Below are 24,136 nucleotides of genomic sequence, written 5' to 3'. Positions count from 1 at the left end.
CGGCTGTGCCGATGTTGATACTTGAGTACTTAAGCGAGGGATTCTAGTATTGAACCGCGAGCGTAGCGAGTGGTTTGTTGTTTGACCGGTCTTGCCAAAGTTGATAGTAGGGTATTGAACCACGAGCGTAGCGAGTAAAAACGACGCGCTACGGAGTGCTATAAGTCTGACTGTCTGTCTGTCTGCCTGTATGTTTGTCTGTCTGTTCGACTGTCCGTGTGTCTGTCTGTCTGTCTGTATGTATGTATGTATGTCTGACTGTTCTGTATGTATGTCTGTCCGTCTGTATATCTGTCTGTATGTATTCATGTATGTACGTCGGTCTGTCTGACTGTATGTCTGACAGTTTGTTCTGTCTGTCTGTATGTAAGTATGTCTGCATGTATGTTTGTAGGTATGTCCGTCTGTGTGTGTGTTTGTCTGTGCTATCGTAGCTCCCGAACGCAGGAACCAACTTATATTTATTTTTTGTTTGAAAACTGAATTAGTCGGGAGTGTTCTTAGTCATGTTTCATAAGAAAGCGTTGGAAAGTTAGTTTTAGTGTTTAGTAATGTTAGCGAGCTAAACTTTAAGCTAAAATCTTTTATAGGTAAAATTGATCAAAGCTTTAGGGATTGTGGGGTTTTCAAACTATGTCACACGGGTGGATAGTGGTCAACAAATTCGTATTTATGCTACCAGCGTAAGTGGCTCAGCGGCAGTACGTCGGACATGTGAATCGAGGGTCCAGAGTTCGAACCTCCGATGGGATAATCAAATTTTTCTGTTTTTTTACTTTTCCTGTTTTTCTAGGATATTTGGGTAATTTATATTTATATACAGTTATATTTTTGATTTTGATTATCTATAGAATTTATGAATATACTGTTATGCTATTGTTTGTAAGGTTGTCGCCGATTTATTGTTACACCTACGTTTCGATACGTAAAGAATGATTCAGTTTAAAGTTCTAACGACCATTATAGATTTTGTTGGATCAGCGAGAAAAATATGTACTTAGAATAAAAAGGGAGATTCCAAAAAGAATACATTATAATTTATATTCACATATTTCTAGGTAGCTTATGTTTCTTGTTTTAAGTTTTATTTTTAGTTTGAGTATTATTTTTAAGTAGTTTTAGTTTATTTCTGTAAGTTTTACTTTGTAAGTACATAGCCGCAATAGGTTAGTTTCAATGACTTCAACATACTTACTTGTTTAGCATTTATTTAGTATTTTACGTGTAGTAAGATCAGTCGGTAGTCGCTTTCGTAAAACTAGTGCCTACGCCAAATCTTGAGATTCAAACGAGAAGAGGGACGGCCGGGCTCGCACCCGCGCCGCCGCCTCGTCGCCTACCGCCGCCGCCTCACCTCACCGTGTCGTCACGCGCCACGCGTTTGTCAGCCTTCGCCGCCGCCGCCTCATGCACCGCCTCGCCTAGTCATGCTCCATGGGCTAGTCAGACCGCTTACCGTCGCCGCCTTGCCTGCCGACGCCGCCTTGCCTGCCGTCACCGCCTTGCCTGCCGTCACCGCCTTGCCTACCGTCGCCGCCGCCTCGCCGCCGCCGCCTCGCCGCCGCCGCCCGCCGTCGCCGACTAGTCCCAACTGGTTGACGACTACTTCAGATAGAGAGCTCTGGAAAACCTAGGAGCAGGACTTTATTCTATAGAATAAGGGTTCTCACTTAAAACTTAACATGTTCTTAATTTACCTTTACTTAATTTACTTTTATCTTTACTTAATCTTAGTGTTGATATGTATAGGTCTATTGTATGGTTATCAACATTAGAGTAGGAAGTTCTATAATTTGATAAATGGTCAAAATAGAATAGATTTGTGTTTACCAACGGCAAACAGAATAGTCTAGTGAGTTGGATTTTGTTAGTTAGTATGGCACAGACTTAACGCCTGTCATTTTGTAATAGCAATTCTACGTAGTGAACGATTGTCGTCCTCAACATTTAGGATATCATTGTTTATATACACGGCTAGTGTAAAGTTTCATGTAGTCTTTATTTTAATATTTAACAAATATTAGTTCTTATTTAGTCTCAAAGCTCGTTTTAATCCTTCAGATTTTGTGAAGAGCATATTATAGTTTATAAGATGTTCATATGACGTCAGGTTTTAGTGTTAGCAACTAAAGCAAAGATTACTTCAGCTTTCTTCGTATGAATAGTGGCACTGAAACTTGGTAGTTCATGTGCTCTGCCTACCTCTTTATGGGATATAGCCGTGATTATATGTATGTATGAGTAGAAATATGAAAGGGTTTCAAGAACAACACTGAAGGAACGTTTTGTAGGGATTGTTATAAGGAACTAACGCTTTAAGTACATATCATTAAACATCATCACTTAATATTAAGTAAGTAAGTATGTAAACATACTTTATTGCACCATTTTACACATTACATTTACGTATACATAATATTGAGTGAGAGTATAAATAGGTAGCAATAGGCAGTCTTATCACTAAAAAGCGAATAAAATATAGTCCATGTCCGCGACTTTTACAACTTTCTTTTATGAATATGTATAAGTATGGCTCGCAAAGCCGAACTTGGTTTTAAATGTCTTCGATTGTTATGTCTGCCCCATGCAGCTAAACTATAGAATGAATCGTCATCGGCGTTATTTCCGGACCGGACCGATACTACTTTGAAATCTTCAAAAAAAAAAAGTGTACACCTATTTTAAAGGCCGGCAACGCACTTCCAACACTTTTGGTGGTTCCGGTGTCCATGGGTGGCAGTGATCGCTTACCAGTAGGCGACCTGTCTGCTTGTTTGCCTCCTAACTCATAAAAGTTATATGTTTTACCAAACATAGTCACATAATGTGTAGATATTATATAAGTACGTGTAGATGAGAGTTGCATAATTTTTATTTCTCTTATAACATTGTGTTTTATATTTTTAGGTCTACACTACTTATCTTGTTCTTGTATAATGGTGGGTCAAGACTTTAATATAAGGGGGGGCACGTGAAGATGCAGGAAGTTCGAAGTTGGAAGAAACCAAGATTTACAAGTTAGCGGGACATATTTAAAATGTTTATTTACTCTTTTGTTGTTTTTACCAACCCTATTTACTTTTTTGCGTACTGTTATGTTTTTCTATTGTTTGTTTTTCCATTTGTAGATTAGGAAACTTAAGAAAGCAGCAAGATTGAAGGAATGAAGATTTACAATTTAACGGGACATATTTGAAATGTTTATTTACCTTTTTGTTGTTTTTACTAACCCTATTTATTTTTGTTGTGTACTGTTATGTTTTTCCATTGTTTTGTTTCCCCATTTATAGCTTAGGAAACTTAGAAGTTTATGTGAATTGACTCAAGGCACAGTGGAGTAAATATCAGCCAGAAGATATTAAAAGGTTTCAAAAATTGTTGCGGGGACCGCTTTCCATCCGGCGGGCCGTATAATTACCTGTTTGTCACCGACGTGGTAGAAGAAATTGGTAAAATGGTAAATGAAGTCAGACTAGTTAGAGTCAGTTAGCAGTTTCATATTATGTCGAGGTAAGTGAGCATCTCTGAAATATTATAATATTCGTGTTTTACTTATGTAACTTTATAGATTCGGCGAGATAAACCTATAATATTTTTAATTGAGTTGGAATCTTCTTGAGATTATTTTTATTGGCCGAGACATGTTGCAACATTAGCGATATTACAATGTGAGTGCAACTGTAGTTTCATTAAGTCTTCTTGTAGTTTATGTTGGTACATAATTGTCAGTTTTAACATTGCTACGTTTATTCAACATTAGAAGGATTTTCATGTTATTCTTTTATATTTCCTTGAACAAAACTAGAGACGTAGTATATTAAACGTTTTAGTCCTTAAATTAACCAGTCTTTTAAATTTTTGATAAGCACTCATATCAGTAAACTTTCAGATTAACATTAGAGTCAAGTAAGGTCAAATAGAGTCAAGTAGTATTATGAAATGTTTCACTCTTAACTTTAATTAGTTTCTTAAACCAAGGTAACTGGTAAGTACTTGTTTTACTAGATATATTAGTAGATTACCATTATCGTCGGGTATTCATAGTATTGCTTTCGTCGACGCCGAGCTCACGAAGGTCTACCTCTACTCTATCCGCTCAACGATATTTAGGGAGACCAGCAGGACGGTGTTCTCCCGTTCTCTCAAGGTCAAGGTGAGGTAACGATATCTCACAAGACCGAACGAAACTGCGTGTTCTTGTGTTGAACAACAAAACTCATTTTGGGTTATCGTGCCAGCCAAGTAAGTAGTAATTAATAGGTATAAGTAAGTACCAAGTAAGTATTTGTTCTATCATATATTCTGTGGAAGTAGGTATGTAAGTAGGTATTCATAATATTACATGGAAGGAAAATTGTTTTTCATACCTACTCAGTAAAATCTGCGTCTATTATATTCAATTGTTTAAATCCAATTTTACATTCCAATTCTATAGTATCGATTCAGTAAATAAGGGATAGTTTCATTACGTTTTTCATAAACATAGGTGTATTTATACCTCCTAGTTGTTTGATTTTGATTTTGAAAACATAGACGTGATTTTTAGAAATAGTAAAAGTTAGGTACGTCGAATTTCAACTCAATGTAATGGTCAGCAGAGGGTAAGAGTATGTACTATCTATTGTATTGTATTGTAGTACGGGCGATTTTCCGCAACCGATTTCTCGCGTGTATTTTGCGTTATGTATAAGCGAACTATTATCAATAGGTAGCAGAGCAGCAGAGGGTAAGAGTATGTACTATCTATTGTATTGTATTGTAGTACGGGCGATTTTCCGCAACCGATTTCTCGCGTGTATTTTGCGTTATGTATAAGCGAACTATTATCAATAGGTATTCTAATTATACGCAGATTAACGAAATAAGACGTAGTTTGTCATTACCATCATTATACATAGATAAACGTACTTTAAGAGGTTAAATTGCACCCTACTCAGGGAGTTTTCGCATTGTCCGATGCGATATCGGAGGTCGAATCGGATAGTGTGAGAACACACTTAAAGTCAAATTTCAATTTTTATGGTTGTGTGTTTGAATGTAGGTATCTATAGTTGTTTTTGAATGTAGGTATGTAATGTATGTATGTTACGAGACTATTTAGAAGTCATTTATTTTCTATTAAGGGCTATTCATTTATTAATTCCTTTTTGAAATCGTTGACGTAATTAAATAAAGCTTAAAGTAAGAGAAATAAACTCAGCGTATTAATCACTATTCATTTTCGTCACCAAAACCTAAATTTTAGAATTTTTCTGTGTAATTTGTGACAGATGAAGAAGAGTTAGTTTCGCAAAGAGGACCTGAAGTAGGCCAACAAGTATGTAAAGGAACACTTTTGTATTTTAAATGTAATGATAGGTATGTGTATGTATGTTATTTTAGTATTCGCTTGTTTCAAGCGATACGGTAATGCTTGTGGTTGAAACATGATGTTTTAGCATAACATCGCATTACATGATCCTAATAACGCCATCTAGTTTCAATTTGTTGTCTTTAGAGGGTAATGGGTAGATTGGTGACAACATACATTTTTTATTTTAAAATATAGGGTGTCGCGAAGAAAAGAAGGAAGGTGGACCGTCAAGAAAGATGGGAGGTCGATGAGAAATTCCGTCATTTTAGAAATGTAAACTGGGAAGTTTAATTGTTTTACGTACGTGAAAAGGACGGTGCCGTATACCGTAATCATATGTACAAGCGGTACGTGTGAGTGTGTTATTGTCGCAGGGTAAGTGTTATACGACTGTTAGTGTATTTACAGGACTAGGTCTAAATGTGTTTAGTGTTCGGTTATGTTTATCGTGCGACATTTTGTCCGCAACTTTTGGTAACGCTCTTGTTCCTACGGTGGTAAGATAATCAGAAAAGATAAATGAAAGAAAATTAAACATCAAGGCAATCTGTCTTCGTCGATATACATTGCCTATTTCACCACAGTCGCCGTAGCACACTTAGTTCAGTGGATTGGGCTACGAAGCGGTAGATTACCGATTCGAACCCCGGCAATGAAATATTTTTGTGTATTTTATTGTTTGAGTTTTTTCCTTTTAATTTGTTTTAGTTTAGTTTTAAGGTTCTTCCTCTATATTTATTTTAGTTTTGTTTTTAATCTTATTGTTCAAGGTTGTCCATTTGTGATTAAACTTTGGTCAATTGTTTCCTTTATTTAGCTTCTCACAATTTGAACCCTTTAGAATACGCTAAATTTTAGTTGTCACGGGGGCATGTATGCCAGTGAGTAAAGAGAGTTGTAATTATTACGACATGTGTTAAAGATGACTTTTGTTGTGAGTTATTCCCGGGTCTGGTTATCACAACTGATTAAGTAAAAGTTTAGTTCGCAGGGGGGCACGTGTGCCAGCATGTAAAATTGTAATTAGTTTGAGTAAGCAACAGTTGATTTAAATTGTAAGTGTATGTGTATGTTACTTTTGTTTCCGATTAACTTAATTAATAACTGAGGGTGCTCGTCATCATAATGCGGCAAAGGTTAGAAGCCAGTATCTAATAGTTTTGCATTTACAGAGTTAGTCAATAGCATAAAACTTGCAATGACATGGGGGCAAGTTTAGTGTTAGGATATCTAGTTATGGTGGCGTAGTAGTATCTATTTACGCATCGCTACATGACAATATTGTTCTTTAAAGTATGTTTCTTATCATGTGGATGGGAAATTTATAGAAATATTTTATTCAAGGACCTAGCAACAATGAACTACAATGTAATGACTATGTGCGAGTCTCGCTATTTGGAAAGTTGTACGAGAACCTATTAATTAGACCTTAGCTTGATGAACCAATTAGCTACTTACACTAAAATTGATTATTTTGATTATCAGGCATAGGTTTTGTCATGTTTTTCTATTCCCAAGTAAAACTGATTGTAAATAAGGGTCATCCGTCTATAAGCCGTCATTTTATCCTCCACCTAGCTAAAAATATCGTGTAACTGTAACAGTATTAATTTTGCAATTTTGTGTGGGGGAAACTAAAAATAAAGGTTAATCCAAGGTTCATATTTTGTTTGTAATTACGCTAACTCGACGTGTTTCGTGCTTTGAGCTTTTGAGTTACAGAGCCAGCAGCAGTTGTACGGGGCAGCAGCAGTAGTACGGGCCAGCAGCAGCAATCTACGAATTGGGGTGGCTGTCTTCGTCTGAAGCCCCTCCAAGAACATATTTGTGCAGTCAGCAGGATCTACTACTTCGGCAGAATAAACAAGTTCAAAAACATCTGAAGAGGATCTGGATAGTGAAGAATGAGACGTGGGTAATCGTTTGGTTCAGGATATTTGTGGCTGGTCAAATGTAAGATGAACATGTTACCATTTTGTAGTTAGAATACCTAAGTTAAGTGGCATAGCGCGTAGTAATTTTGATTAAAGCAATTGGCGTAACTAATTTGGCGTTAAGTAAAATACATTTTGCGTAGATTTAATTGCAATTTGGCGTAAATGATTAAGCGTAATTTTTAGAGCATATAAGTCGTAACCAAGCGTAATTTTTAGAGCATATAAGGCGTAACATTGATGGTTGGAGTGATGTGGGATTGGTTTTTGGTGGTTGTGGGTGGCCAGTGCATGTGCGGGGCTATGGCTTTTTGTTGAACAGCAAGTCATGGTTTCGTATGTGTAAGGGTTTATTCATGACTATCAGGAATTAATTCTAACGTTGCTCTGACTATATTTGTTTTTAGCGTAATTTGTCTCAACCAATTTCGTTAAATTTTGTCAATATTAAGCGTAAGCGTAAACTTTAATTATAAGGTTGTAGTATAGTGTAAATTGTAAATTACCTATTTCAATATAAAGCACAATGCAATATATATTTTATGGGATTAATTTTTTTTTACTGTCAATATTTTGATTGTTTGCAACTTTGTATTAAACTGTATGAAAGAGCGAGTGAGGAAGAATAAAAGATGATTGAATGAAACATGTATGATATGTGTGTACGACTCAGGTGATGTATGTTATGTGTAGATGTAAGAGAGGATGGATGAAAGAATTGATGTATGATTTTGTATGAGAGAGTTTATTAAGAGTTGTTTATCATCAAATATTGACAACAGTTATTGTTATTTGCAAACGGGGAAAAGGGGAACAAAGATGTGTTATCAAGAGAATATTGGTGTTAGGTTAAGGTCATACCTTTTATAGGTAAATTCTTTTTGATAACACAATACTCTACAAGAAGCTATCACTATTCGTCCGTCACACTCTCTATGAACGAGTGGGTTTGCAGAAGGAGTGTTTTGATTTAGTTTGCTTAACCTATCTTAGGGGATCCGGGGTACCGGGCTGCACAGCAAGCACGTGGAAAAAAAAAAAAAGAACCATGTGTTTGAACTGCAGTGACGTGGCGGTCCTACCTTTGGAGAGAAATGTGTGCCTCTGATAGACAGTTTTGGTCATTGCTATTTAACTAAAAAGTTTTCTATAGAAATGATTTTTTTGAAATCAATTGCATTGTAAATTAGTATGGCAATTTGCAGCCGATATACATCCAGATATGTATAATTTTTATAGTAATTTTTCATCATAAGTAGGATTATGATAATAATAACTTCCACAAAATAAAATACAGTTATTATTAATGTAATAGCAAGGCTGAGGCTGTCCAGGAGTTCCTTCCTGCCCATATGTAGTACCAGTAACTCGGTCGAGACTTTCAAATACTTTTAAGGATGTCTTCTACATTCTTAACTGACCATTTGGCTGACTCCTGAGCTTACGTGATGTGGGGTGGTCAAGCATGTGAATTAAAACACATGTTTGAATTACTTCGTGTCCATCTATCCTGACGCTAACCTCAGATAAGGACTTTAGAGTTCGTTTGGGTTCCACACGAATAAAAAAAAAAAAAAAAAAAATCGAGTGGAAATCATTTGAGCCATAACGTAATATATATGAATTCAAAATACTTCTAGCTTTCTTGCTTGGAAATAGAGTACTACATCAAGCCAAGAAAGAAAGGAATCGGTTGTCCTGTGTGGGTTATTGACTGGAGTTATTGCCACTGGGAAAAAGTGTTGGAGGTTACCGCAAAGGTTTTTCCATTCTTTATGGGGAGGTTTTCGTTGTTTCTGGACATCTGGGCAATGTAGGTGGTGGAATCTCAATGGCTACGGTCGTAGATTCCGGATGAAACGCGAGGACTTTGCTACATAGGGCTCACTTGCCTCACAACCAAGTGTCGCATGGAGGGTGGAAATTCTGTCTGAAAGCAATTGGACTCATGGGTCATAATTCTGTGGGTTTATAATTTCATGCCGGATAATTTGTTTCCTTTCTAGTATTGGTCACTTTACGCATCACATTTACATCAAAGGGTTAAATAACAATATCTGATTTAGAGTGGGAACATTTGTGCTCCGAGTCAAGGTTTACAAAACCTTTCCTCTCTGACAAATGTTGGGGGCAATTGTGACGATCCGATCATCTCGTTTCGTACAAATCTATGCATGCATAAATATAATATTATTTTCATTCCAAATAGAAACATCATTCAAAACATCGGTAGCAAAAGTTCTAGGAAACAGGTCGAAACTCGACTTGGCGTCAGGCGATGGTGCGCAGCCAATCACGATCGAGATGAGCGCGTCGGCGCTGGAGGGTGCGCGTCGGATGCCCATATATGGTAATACAAGCGAGCAGGGCCGTCGGGGCTCCGGGGGGACGCTAGCGTGGCAGGTTCGGGCGGGGCCGTCACCCGAGCGGGCTATATAAGCCAGTACACGGGGCGCAGGGGGAACATTCAGGAACGAGTCGCGGGTCGAAGCAGCCACGGGGAGATCTCTCCAAAGATAAGAAGGAGTCATGTGAGTTCTTTAATATTTATCACTGTTTTTCTTTGTGATTTCATTATGATGTTCTATTGTGCTTTGTTATATGACTATTTTGTGGTACTTTGAAACATAACTGATTTATTAAGGGTTTTTATTATACACTTTGAATAATCTATAGATTTTAAATAATTCTCTGAAATTCTGGAGCATATTATATTATAATTTTATTACAATGCTTATTTGCATATTTTTTGTGTATGAGATCCAAGGGTCTTCCATTAATTCCAATGAATGCTGAAGCAAACTAAATTATTTTATATGAGAACTTATTACAATGTTAATTATATGGTTATTTATACAAGCTTTTGCTTTTAAGTGAACTAAGGTTCTAAACAACTTCAGAAAAACAATGCTTAACTGCATGTTTTTGTGTTTGAGATCCAAGGGTCTTACTTTAAGTCCAAGGAGTTCTGAAGCAAACTAAATGATATTTTATGTGTTAATTATATGGTTATTCTGTACAAGCTTTTGCTTTTAAATGAACTAAGGTTCTTAATCAACTTCAGAAAATGCTGAAGCCAATTATATTTTATTTATTCTTCAGAAATAAAAGATTATTTTTATTTCTTTATACGTGATATTATATTTTTATTATTTATTATATCTGTAGAATGAGCTGCTAATGGGGACTATATCTTTGGAGGTTTAATTGCTGAAGTATATGGGATAGCTGGGTTTTGAGAAGCTTAGGGACTAGGTTCTGTCGGGAATGCCAGTTTGAATTAAGTATTTTTATTTCGGATTTGTTTTTGATAAATTAAAGAGACTCAGGTCTTTTCTCTTGCTACTTGGCATTGGAGTTATGATGCTTGTTTGGGCAGGAGGTCCAGGCTTGAGTATATCAGCTAAGCGTAACGTGACAGTTGAGGCAAGTCTTGTATAGCAATGCGTACGAGCTTACCACATACAATGATGGCCATTAAATGGAATTGTCTTGTTCAAATATAGTAATTGTAGTCTTCATTTGTCGATATGTTGGAGGAGAGTCTGGGGTTCTATGGTTTATAAAGTTCAAAATTTTTAAGAGAACCGGTTGATAGGTTCACATTCCAGAAAAGATGATTCTAAGAAAGGATCCAAGGCCTGGCATTTTAGATGACAGAATAGGCGACCTTACCTCATGCGCAAACCAGGAGGTATTTGCCTAAATAAAGCCCTAAATACAAAATAAAACAAGGGGTTCTTGGAATTCTTGAATTGCTGATAGTTTTCCTTTAATTATCTTTGAATAGTATTAATAGTGAAGTTGTATTCTCATTTTCGCTGATTCTCACTGACAATATAAAATAGAAATAATAGAAATAGAGTTCCAATTTCATATTCGATTCAAAGAAAGAATTGAACTGGCAAATAGCTCTACGTTGATGGTCCAGTCTCGTATGTATTACCGACTATGTATTGTAATTCATACTAAGACGCGTTGGGGATAAAACACCTTTAAAAATAAAATTCCTAAAAATTTGACAAATAAATTGAATTTTTCACCTTAATTATTGTATTTTATTTCTTTCTACTTCACAAAGTGTATATTTGACTATGAGAATTGAAAGAATATGTTGGTTGTAATTGCTCTATAAAATAAATTATGTATCGGTACTCATCTATAGGGAATATCAGAATAGCGGAAACTATTATTACCTAGGAGGTAGAATTTCTAAATGTTAGGGGAATATCTAGTGTGTTGAAACTTCCTACACTTGAGAAAAGGATTTGTGGTTACTTCGTACAACTTAGGCGTCCTTCCTCTACTAAACGATCACATTTTATTATTTTTCTTATGGCCAATCGTTTTAAATGCAGAACAAAACAAACAAAATAAATTGGGATTAAATTTAGGGGTAGTTCTTAAGCTTAATGGGTTCTTGGGTTGTTAAATATATAGGGTGCTTATGGTAGAGTATAGGCTAGGGTAGGTAGGTCACCTTTTGACTGTTACACTGTGTTGAAAAAATCATTTCTCTATCTTCAACATAATGTGAAGCATTGTGATGAACTTCTGATAGTACTTAATAAACCAGGGAGGAAATAGTCGAGAGCGTTTGTATGAAGAATTGACCCCTCCTGTATCGTCTTAACTGTACAGTTTTTCACAGAAATCGCGAAGCGTCTGGTTGATGTAACTGGTGACCGAAGAGCTGGCAACTTCCTCGCACAACGTATCAGCATTGCGATACAACGAGGAAATGTCGCCAGTATCTTTGTTACAATCAATGCCTCAAGGGCCTATTTTAGACATTCGCTAGCTTTTAAGTTTAGTCTTAGCAAAGAAATATGTAACTCCGTATAGACGGATAAAGTCATCGGAGATTTTTCTCGATTAAGTAGTAAAAGTTCTTTGGCCTTTAGTAATAATTCGGTTGCCTACATTAAGATGATAAGTGCCTGCGTCCATTAGGTAAAGAGGATTACAAATTCGAATGACGCGAATTCTAGTAAAAATGAGGGAGGATAATAAGTTATTATCTTTAATAAAATTTTCATGAAGTGTTTTCATAAAATGTTATTATATATTGATCAGCCAAAAAGAATATTCTGAGTTACATTACGTGACTATTTTTTTTCTATTTTCTTGCCTTATTTTACTTGCTGATGTAACTCTATGGGCTTTAGACTATACATACATCTAGTCTACTTAGTTTCTGCTAATCTATCACAGACAATTTACGAGTTCTGAGGTTTTTTTTTTGACGAGACTAGTTTTGAATATTCACACATTACAAAAACTGAATTCCAAAAAAAAGAAACAAAAATAAAAACGTACCTAAAAACATCCAATGCACATCCATAAACACAAACACTAACAGTCACATTCCAAATCCAAATTCACAAAAGTTTCACCAACTCCAACCAATACTTTTAATTTCCAAGTAAAGGCATACGAACATGAACCTAATCACCCCGTAAAAACAAGTAAAGGTAAACACACGCGATCTTACTGGCCAGTATTTTCAACTAAGAAAATCTGTATGTCCGATTACTTTTTTTACATGGCACATGTAATCTCACTGGCCAGTATTTTCAAATTTGGAACTATCGATTCACGCAATTCACTGAGTGTTTTCAAAATTCGAAGATGCAATGTAGCGGGTTTTTTTCTTTTCTAAATGCAAGACTAAGGCATAAGGATACCGCCAGCGCGCGCGCCGATCGCGTACTGAGCGGAATGCTTAATCCTCTAGTTTACGCGCCATAGTTTATAAATAAATGATTCCTGCTGTGGGCTCTGTGACAGATAGTGGCTTGATTAGAAGTTATCCCAGTTTGTGGTTTGACTTAACCAATGTTTAATGTGTTGAAACACAATTTGTATGAAAAATGCATCTATAGGATGCACATAAAAGGCAAAAAGTAAATTACGAAGTTTTTAAACTTCAGAGCACAGAACTAAATTTAGATAGAAGAAACAAATTCATATATTTGTATAGGGGCCGAGCGTGTCAAATTTTGTACTGAAGTTGATTCTTGCCTGTAATTTTAAATATGTCTCAGGCTCTTGATTGTTCATAATTTTTGTGTTGTTGCAATTGAATATCACGTAACGAGGCATTTTTTATGTTTTGATTGACTTCAACTTACAAAAATTGACGCCCGAAAGCTGCAAGCTGCGAGTAAAGACGGACAACTCAGTGGATTTCACTGAGTTCATTTGACACGCTAAGTAGATACTTTTGCTTGATCTATGGTATATATGACATCTGTGCTTCAGAGCCTTTCTTTACAGATGAAAATCGTCATCAGATCGAATGTGGCTCTTATTGGGAATCAATCTACCATTTGATCAAATCAATGGTCATTGATAAACATAAAAAAAAAGATTTTAAACGAAAATAAATTACATAGTACCCTACCTAGTCTAGTAAAGTATGAAATGTCTTAGATTTTATCCAATTGTTGGCTGAGGCGGAGCGGAGACTTTCCTATTTAAGGTGTGTATACTATTTTTTTGTTCGACAGTACCGGTAACTTTGTATAATGCAACGGCCTGAAATTTGACGCTTTCCGGCCGAATGGCAGAAAAATATGTTCCTTAAACTTCATGTTTTCACTCTGATTTGACATCTACGAATATTTAAAACATTTGAAAGTGGAAAAACTCTCAACCTATCATTATCTTATACCACACTAAACTCTTCTTTATCATGCAAGAAACAAAACGCATATTTACTCACAGTATTCTGTGAGACAAATCTGCTTGCCGCTAATATTGTGTAGTTCGGAATGTATTGATATGCTAATTATTTGTTTAGAATATCTCTTTAGAAATCTGGAGGAGACGCGTTATTGTTCATATAGGTAGCTACAGTGAGACCTGGGTAAATAGATCCTGGTAATATGAGAAAACTTTTGTAAATATTATTTATTCAAGATTAAATTAAAGAATGTATCATAAAAAAAAACTTAACTATGAACTTATAAATAAAACTATAACTAAACTAAAACTACCTATAAAATTAGTTAATAATTTCCACGATAGTTACTTATGAAATAAAACTATGGAAACGGATTAAATCGCGTATAATGAATTTGCAATCCATCCCGACGTTTCGAACACTTTACAGCGTTCGTGGTCAACGGGTCACCCGTTATATTTCTAGTTTGACTATTTTTAAAACGAGATTGGAGTCTTTGTTGCAGGATCAGTGTGTTGAAGAAATAGGAATGTTATTTTTTACAAATGTGACACTCTACGTCAAAGGTTTTCGCTTACGCAGTACGCGGCACTAATAGTAGCTAATACCTTCGCCTGGCATAAAAAGAGTATATATAATAGGGGTGCCACCGTCTAATACTAATCGTTTTACATGTGGCAACTATTAAGTCACATTTTTTATGAAACAGTAAGTGTTCTTTGATAAAAAAAAAATAGTTCCATATATTAACTCTTTGTTTGCGAAGCTGTAAGTGCCAGCATCCATAAGGTACATTTTATCTGCGGAACGTCACACACATAAACACGTATTTTTAACCGACTTCAAAAAAGGAGGAGGTTCTCAATTCGACTGAATGTTTTTTTTTTTTTTTTTTTTTTTTTGTATGTATGTTCCTCGATATCTTCGAGAATTGTGGACCGATTTTCAAAATTTTTTTTTTGATCGAACGGGTATAACCCCGAGATGGTCCCATTGGCACCAAGTCAAGGTCTGATGATGGGATCCTGGAGAAATCGAGGGAACTCTTCAAATGTTATAGGCACATGTAATGTTTTTAGTGTATTTTTCAAAGGTAAACCAGTATTTACGCCTGATGGTAATAATTTTGTGTGGCTGAGCTGATGATGGAAGGTCAACTCCTCAATGGTTAGGAGTTAAAGGATAATTCTTTCACTAGTGTACATGTATTCGGACTGATACGTATAATATCAATAGGAACCACTAAAAATCAACAAATAAATAAACTTTTTAACAAAAAATAAAACCGCCTTCAAAAATAAGCGCGTTACAAAACACGGAGAAACTAAAAAGCAAAAAATAATAAACCTTTGAATTCAGATTTCTTATCGTATTGCAATAATCTAAACATCCAAATTATAAACAAATCAATTATTTTTGGAGTCGGTGCCAGCCTGCGTATGGTTGGGTGGGGCAAACAGGCAATAGCAAGGCGACGAACAGGTCTGGTACCGACTGCAAAAATAATTGATTTGTTTATAATTTGGATGTTTAGATTATTGCAATACGATAAGAAATCTGAATTCAAAGGTTTATTATTTTTTGCTTTTTAGTTTCTCCGTGTTTTGTAACGCGCTTATTTTTATTGGATTGTTTTCTAAGGGACTAAATCGATTTGTGTGTCTTGTTTATAAAAGTATATAAAAGTCCTCATGAATAACAAGTAGGTTATTGTAACAAGTAGCCTATATATTGCGACAAATTCCATTTTCGCAGGTTTTACTGTAAATTGTTTCGCATAATAATAGACTGATGAATACATAATATATGTGTTTTTACTCTCGTTACATAAGAAAAACTTGCACTCCGTTATATAATAGGCATAATAGCTGAATTTAAAACAGGAGGAAAACGAACAGACAGATCGCCTGTTGGTAAGCGATCATTACCGCCCATGGACACCCGATGCGTAGATACGCACTTTCTTTGTGTATTTTTAACCGCCGACGCAAAAACGACGGGGTTTTATAAGTTTGACGTCTCTATCTGTCGATCTGTTTGTCTGTCTGTCTGTTTGTTTGTTTGTTTGTCTGTCTATCTGTCTTTTAGGGCATTCACAGTAATTATTGTGTTTTTGATTTGTATAAATTTTTGATATGCATGAATTATCAATAATATAATAAAAATAATGTTTAGAAGTGAGTTTTATTTTTAACATGCATGAAATTTAATGTAATTATTTTTAATTTAATATGTAAGTGTTTTGGTTAAGTACTGTAAACTTACGTATTTGAATAAATAAGTTAAAAGTTATAAATGATGATTTTGAATTATAAATATTGAACAAATTGATAGATTTGATTTAGTTAGACGTTTTATAGTCAGTATTTTGTTCGTGTTGGTGTGGTGAAAAATTTTGTGTTTCACTCGGCGGCAAAGTTTGTTAAACCTTCATGCCTTGAAACCCTCGCAACGCACAAGATTCCACTTTTTGAAATACTCGCTACGCTCGCGGTTTTATATTGGAATCTTTCGCTCTAAACAACAACTTTGCCCCCTTGTCAACTTTGCCCCCTTGTCAACTTTGCCCATTCACACTGCACATTTACACAAAAACAACACTCATTAATTATCATAGTGCATGCTTAGAAATTGTAGTCTTTAGTTTAGAAATCATACTAAAAATGTATTCATTAGCTTTTATAAAATTGTTAGATTTTTGTTAGGTACATTTAGCATTTCATTTTTGATTTTCCTTTTTAATGTATGTCAATAGCCGAATCATCTGTGTCAAACCGGACTTCCGAGATATACAGGCTTTTCCTAGTGTGGAAGTCACAGTAATTAATAATAAAATTGTAGCTATTCCTTTTCTTGGTAAATAAATTATTCTATATTCTTGTAAAACAAATAACTATTTTTTCAAAATGTGTATAGACGTGACATCATGATTTTAAAATAAGGAAATATGTCGTTTGTTCTTAAAAAAATAAAAACGCAAAAATATTTGGGGAAAATATCATTTTGGCCACTTTTTTGGCTGCGAAACAGCGCCACCTAGTCTAAATCTTCATACATTTCAGGGGTACGCATTTTTGTTCAAAGTCCATAGTATTACTTTGTCAGTCCAAGCCCCGTAGCCGAATGGCATTTCTCCGACGACAAACGAAAACGAAACGCCGCGAAAGTTAGTCTGGCTCTGTCGCGCCAAGAGCGACAGAGATAGATATCTACTAGCGTTTCGTTTCGTGAGCGTTTCGTGAGCGTTTGTGCCATTCGGCTACGCACCCAGTATTAAATCGTTTTTGAGTATACTGTGTTTGTATCTTATGTTATTCTATTATGCTCACAAGGATATCTTTGAAACTCTTCAGTAAACCGTTATCAAAACATTTTTCCCGGGAAAAATAACAGCCGCCGTTGTGTATGTATGATAATTGCTCCCGGATCACGCTTGGATTCTGTTTGTTCATTTTCTTTGAATTAATTACAGTAGGACTCAGTGCCGAGTGGGGCAGCCAACTGGAAAAGTCAATATTAATTTATAAACCGTGATTTTCAAAGAAAACTGACAATTCAGAAATATTCTGTTTCTGCTCAAAATTCTCAATATATTTACGTGAAATTGTTGCAATTTTAATTTCTGCATCATAGGTTTTGCCGCAATTATCGTTTTTAGGGTTCCGTACCAAAAAGGTACAAAAGGAACCCTTATGGTGCGACTCTGTCCGTCTGTCACATTACTAAATATCTCGAGAACTACTGATGCTATCAACTTGAAATTTGGAATAGTTGTGAACATCGCAGCAGCGGCTCGAAAAAAAATCGAATCGAATGGAAAATGGAAAATGTATATAAATATTGTCATGAACCTTTGCACATCTGTAAAAAATCATGAAAAGCGCGAAGGAAGGACCAAAAATGACATTCAAAATGTGAATTTATCGAAAATTATGTTCTGGCCGACTAGCCGACTAGTCGGCCGACTAATCGGCCACCCAAGCGCCGACTAGTCGGTAGTCGGCCTAGTCGGCCAAATCAATAGTCGGTACATCCCTACTAGTAAAGTATCTAATGTTAAGGTAGGTTTCTTTTTGCTTGATATTGCCTAGCAGAAATTTTCACCAGCCGCCACTGGAACATTGTAAACCTCTACAAATAGAAAGTTTTTTTTTTATTAATTTTAATTGTAGAGAATGCCCAAACTGAAAGGGGGCAAACTGTAAATTTCAAGTTACTAGGTCAAGTGGGGTATCGTTAGTAAAAGCTTACATTGAACGTAAATAAACTGTTTTTTATAATTTTTTTATTGTGGAAAAAAAATATTTTTTTTATAAAGCATGAGACACACGAGTGGTGGAAAAATGTTATAAGTAGTTAATTTCAGCAGTAGGTATTGCTTTGATAATATTAAGTGATGCGTCAACTTCACGCATTTTTTCAACAAAACACACAGCTACTGCAAATAGCTGTAGGAGACGGAAAGAGCTACTATTCTTATTCCACTTCTTCTTATAACATATTTCTTAGTCAGATAAAATAAGGCATTGCGTAACACCGCTGGCTTCATAAATAGCATGCTGAGTTTGGTCTATTTTTTTCTATTGTTGACTGATCAGCAAAGAAAAAAAGTAAGGAAGGAAGGATTCGGTGAAGGAAAACATCGTGAGGAAAGCGGACTAATTCCAATAAGGCCTAGTTACCCTTCGAGTTGGAAGGTCAGATGGCAGTCGCTTTCGTAAAACTAGTGCCTACGCCAAATCTAGGAATTAGTTGTCAGAGCGGACCCCAGGCTCCCATGAGCCGTGGCAAATGCCAGGATAACGCAAGGAGGATGATGACTGATCAGCGATTGACCCTAGTCACACCTGATGGAAAGTGAAGACAGTCTAAGATGGAGCTCACCGATTCAGTAATAGCAGGGGCGGCTCACTCCACGATTCTACCGCCGCGCTACAAGTACATGCCGGCGAGTTCGCGGCCCGTTCACTGGTGACGACCTTCACGCGGCGCAATAGAATTCAATGTCGGCTGCTCGCGTGCGGTCCGTTTGTTAATGTAGGTAAGAATTTAGAATGGCGGCATTTTGTGAACATCAAAGGAGTGAGCCTTCTGTACTTGTACTATTATATATTCTGTGGTAATAGCCTATTCACTCTTACTTTAAAGAGACCGAGGTCGTATTTTTCTGGGAACACCGATGGTGTTAGCGCATTCATTTGCAGTACGTAGGTACGTTTCTTGTCGCGCAACTTCTCGCGCTAATTTAACTTCATTTTTTTTTTCTGTTGCTTTTAGAATTGTCATCCCTCCTTGCGTTATCCCGGCATTTGCCACGGCTCATGGAAGCCTGGGTCCGCTGTGACAACTAATCCCAAGATTTGGCGTAGGCACTGGTTTTACGAAAGCCACTGCTATCTGGGGTCCAACCCGAAGGGTAACTAGGCCTTATTGGAATTAGTCCGGTTTCCTCACGATGTTTTCCTTCACTGAAAAGCGACTGGCAAATGTCAAATGGCATTCCGCACATAAGTTCAGAAAAACTCATTGGTAAGAGCCAGGTTCAAACCCGTGACCTCCGGATCGAAAGTCGCACGCTCTTACCGCTAAGCCACCAGCGCTCCTTACCGCTAAGCCACCAGCGCTCCTTACCGCTAAGCCACCAGCGCTCCTTACCGCTAAGCCACCAGCGCTCCTTACCGCTAAGCCACCAGCGCTCCTTACCGCTAAGCCACCAGCGCTCCTTACCGCTAAGCCACCAGCGCTCCTTACCGCTAAGCCACCAGCGCTCCTTACCGCTAAGCTACCAGCGCTCCTTACCGCTAAGCTACCAGCGCTCCTTACCGCTAAGCCACCAGCGCTCCTTACCGCTAAGCCACCAGCGCTCCTTAACGCTAAGCCACCAGCGCTCCTTACCGCTAAGCCACCAGCGCTCCTTACCGCTAAGCTACCAGCGCTCCTTACCGCTAAGCTACCAGCGCTCCTTACCGCTAAGCTACCAGCGCTCCTTACCGCTAAGCTACCAGCGCTCCTTACCGCTAAGCCACCAGCGCTCCTTACCGCTAAGCTACCAGCGCTCCTTACCGCTAAGCTACCAGCGCTCCTTACCGCTAAGCTACCAGCGCTCCTTACCGCTAAGCCACCAGCGCTCCTTACCGCTAGGCCACCAGCGCGTGTTGCTTTTAGAATTGTACATTAATAAAATAGAACTGTGCACATAATACAGAGTGTAACAAAAATGGTGGTGATCCGTTTAAGCGTATTCAGTATCGTATTCTCATCAGGAAAAAGTAGGATAAAAATTTTTTTTCGCAAAAAATTTTTTTATCTTTGTATGGAGATTCGACCGATTCGCGCGGCCCGGCTCATACAAAAGTGAAAATTTTTTTAGCGAAAAAAAAGTTTTCTTCTACTTTTTCCTGATAAGAATACGATACTGAGTACGCCCTTAAACGGATCACCACCATTTTTGTTACACTCTGTATATCTTTATCTTATCCTTCAATAACCTCTTTACTACGAATTTTGCATATTTTTATTATCTTATTGAGAACCATGTTCACCTAACCACAAACCAGTGTGTCACTCACAAATGATAATCTCAAACGAAGTCTGAGATTAATGCTTCCAAACCCCGTACCATTGTCGGCTTCCAAAACGGCCGTTTACAACTGAAACGACGTAACTCCTTTATCATTGTAAAGGATTTAGATTATTTTGGGTCTCTGTGTATTGATTACTGGTTCACAATGTACCATGGTGGGTAAACTGAAGATGTAAGTAGATATTGAATTAATTGTTAAATTTGCAGATTAATACTTACATTTTAAGCACGTAGGTAAGGATGACTACTAGCTTTTGCCCGCGGTTTCGCTCGCGTTAGAAAAATACAAATAGTAGCCTATGTCACTCTCCATCCCTTCAACTATCTCTAATTAAAAATTCACGTCAATTCGTTGCTCCGTTTTACCGCAAAAGACGGACAAACAAACAGACACACACACTTTCCCATTTATAATATTAGTATGGATTTGACATTATTAATTATATTTAAATAATTATATATGTATAGCCTAATTTCGTCGGTAGCAGCGTGTTATGTAATGGCGTCGGTGGTGAACAGTCGCCTGTCACGCCGTGAAGCTGCGTTCGAATCCCAGGATTGTATAAACTTTTTGTATTTTTTTTCACTTTCCCATTTATAATATTAGTATGGATTAGAGGGCGCTGTTACTCTGACATATGCGGTGACAGTTCAGTAGTAAGTATACTTAGTATGAAGAAAATAGTTCGAAATTTTGCAACGTGTAGTCATAATATTTTTAGGGGCTCCATACGGTTTTCATCGATTTTTGTCAAATTTTGAGTTGAGTCATCGGTTCTTCAATCTTTTGTATCTATTCGTAAGAGCCATATTTTGAAAAAAGTAATAAGTAGGTACCTACTTATTTTTTTGAAGTACTTCGTCGCTGCAAGATGCCTGGCATGGAGGCGCTCTTGATGAAGGGTCAGCTTAGGTGGTGTGGGCATGTTTGGCGTATGAGTGATTGCAGACTACCGAAAGCCGTGTTCTACTCCCAGCTATCAGCTGGAAAACGGAAGCAAGGTGGGCAGCACCTGCGTTACAAGGACGTGCTTAAACGCCACCTAACTGTCTGCAGAATACCACCTGAAAAATGGGAGGAGTATGCATCTCAGCGGCCAGAATGGCGCTCTCGTATCAAAAGCAGCGTCAAAGACTTTGAAGACGCCCGTCTCATTGAGCTTGATACGAAGCGTCAGATACGGAAATCTCGGCCGAAACCCTCCTATAATTACACCTACAATGGTTCTGGACAACTTTACTGCCCCACGTGCGACAGAATTTTCAAGACCAAGTTCGGCTTTGCAAGTCATATCCGAGCACACGCTCGTAACGTAAGTAGCTAGGGTCGCCGTTGCCGATTACGGCATGAATAGCTATAGTAGCTAAAACAAAAAGACAAACAGAGTACAGTATATTTATTTACTTACACGAACAAAAATACGCATTGTTTTTGAGCGTATTTTTGTTGTGAAGTTGAAAGGATGAGTCTGTTTCGGAGGTCTGTCTGCATTTGAATTTATTTGGACTTGCTGCGAGGGCTTGGTAACGTATGTTGGAAATTAAACGGTTTTTTAACTTATTTTTTTAAACCCCGACGCTAAAACGACGGGGTGTTATAAGTTTGACGTGTCTGTCTGTCTATGTGTGTGTCTGTCTGTGGCATCGTAACTCCCGAACGGATGAACCGATTTAGATTCTTTTTGTTTGAAAGCTGAGTTAGTCGGGAGTGTTCTTAGGCATGTTTCATGAAAATCGGTCTACTATAATATATCGCGGTCGGGGGTATTTTCAAAATTTTAATTTTGTGGTTAGGTTAATATCACACATAAACATATGCGAGGGATACCATGTTAAGGTTGGTCATAGCGACTGCTTCAGCAAAGCAGTAGGTCGCAGGTTCGAATCCTTACGGACGCTTTTTCTTTAATTTTAAAATTTGCGATTTTTTTATCGTTACTAAGCTTTCAGGATAAAAGACTACCTACTATTATATGTATACTAGATATTTTTGTGCTTATTATCTCAGAATCAACAGAACTCTCCATGCCATCATTATCATCATCCTCCTTGCGTTATCCCGGCATTTGCCACAGCTCATGGGAGCCTGGGGTTTGCTTTAACAACTAATCCCAAGATTTGGCGTAGGCACTACTTTTACGAAAGCGACTGCCATCATACGGTTAAAAAATAACTCAAAAAATCCGTCTTACTAAGTCACATTTTATTAGAGTCTGTTCGGATTGAGAGTAGTCGTTAAATATACAGGATCCAAGTCTCTATACCTACATTATGAACCTCTTTCCGCACGACGTGAGAATATTTTTTTTACTAATCTGCCCATATAAACTCATCATCATCATCATCATCATCATTTCAGCCATTAATCGCCCACTGCTGAGCATAGGCCTCCCTCCGTGTACGCCACTTATCCCAGTCCTGGGCTAATCTCATCCAGAAGTGCCCCGCAGTTTTTCGAATGTCGTCCACCCAACAAGCCAACGGATGCCGGGCGCCATCTAAACCAAGACCTAACAAAAATCATCATAGCAAAATTATGAGCTTAAGTGGCGACCTCTACTTCTAACCTTGCAGTTACATAGTCTACTGCAATAACGTAATCGTTCATTAATAAAGGTATTAGAAGAAATATCCTTCTCGTGGCGTGTCGCTTGTCTCAGAACTGTCGCTTAATTGTAGGCTTCGATGCCTACAACCTGTAATTTTGTTCAATGAGGGCTTTTATAGGTGACGACATGCATGAACAAGAATTAAATCCCCGAACCCCTGGTTAAGAACACTCCCGGCTAATTCAGCTGTCATAACAAAAACAACGAAAACTAAATCGTTTCATCCGTTCAAAAGCTATGATGCCACATACAGATACACACACAAACAGGCAGACACGTCAAACTTATAACACCCCGGTGTTTTTGTTATTTTCATAATTCTTCCCTACGTTAACAAACGGACACGGCACAAACGCTCACGAAACGAAACGCTCGTAGATATTTGTCTCTATCGCTCTTGCATATTTGCGCGACAGAGCCAAACTACCTTTCGCGTCGTTTCGTTTTCGTTTCACGTCGCAGAAATGCCATTCGTCTACGGCACCTGATCGTAATCGTGTCGTAACCTATAAACTATAATCCATCAATGCAATTACACCTAAGCAACATTTCCCATAGTTTTTGCCGACGCCATTTTCTTTTTGTAATAACCGCAGTGTAGTTTAAACACGATATCGATTGGTGCAAAAACAAATACCGTGGTCGTGTTTTGAAATAGATAGATAGACCAGTAAAGATAGGGTTGAATCATTAAAATAGTAATGGCCTGTGTTTTAACATTAACGCAAAAACGACGGGGTGTTATAAGTTTGACGTGTCCGTCTGTCTGTCTGTCTGTTTGTCTGTTTGTCTGTCTGTCTGTCTGTCTGTCTGTCTGTCTGTCTGTCTGTTTGTCTGACTGTCTGTGTGTGTGTCTGTCTGTGGCATCGTAGCTCCCAAACGCTTTGAACACATATTTTAAGTCACTTACAGGTCGAACGCGATTTGAAAGTCACTTACAGGTCGAACGCGATTGATTAACATTATTTT

At 37.4% G+C, this 24,136-nt stretch overlaps 1 protein-coding gene across 1 annotated transcript in view; it reads right to left on the bottom strand.

The window, feature by feature from the left end:
* LOC125232978 (nephrin-like) overlaps positions 1–12,971 on the bottom strand; it is a 214,198-nt gene extending 201,227 nt beyond the window's left edge. The window contains exon 1 of the mRNA XM_048138841.1: positions 12,607–12,971. The gene's annotated coding sequence lies outside the window, so the exon portion shown is untranslated. The remainder of the gene's footprint in view (positions 1–12,606) is intronic.
* Positions 12,972–24,136: the final 11,165 nt, after the last annotated feature.

Source organism: Leguminivora glycinivorella, chromosome 13, assembly GCF_023078275.1.
Source record: "Leguminivora glycinivorella isolate SPB_JAAS2020 chromosome 13, LegGlyc_1.1, whole genome shotgun sequence".
Lineage (NCBI taxonomy): Eukaryota > Metazoa > Arthropoda > Insecta > Lepidoptera > Tortricidae > Leguminivora > Leguminivora glycinivorella.
Note: the sequence above shows the minus strand (reverse complement) of the source record. Positions and strands in the feature narration are given on the sequence as shown.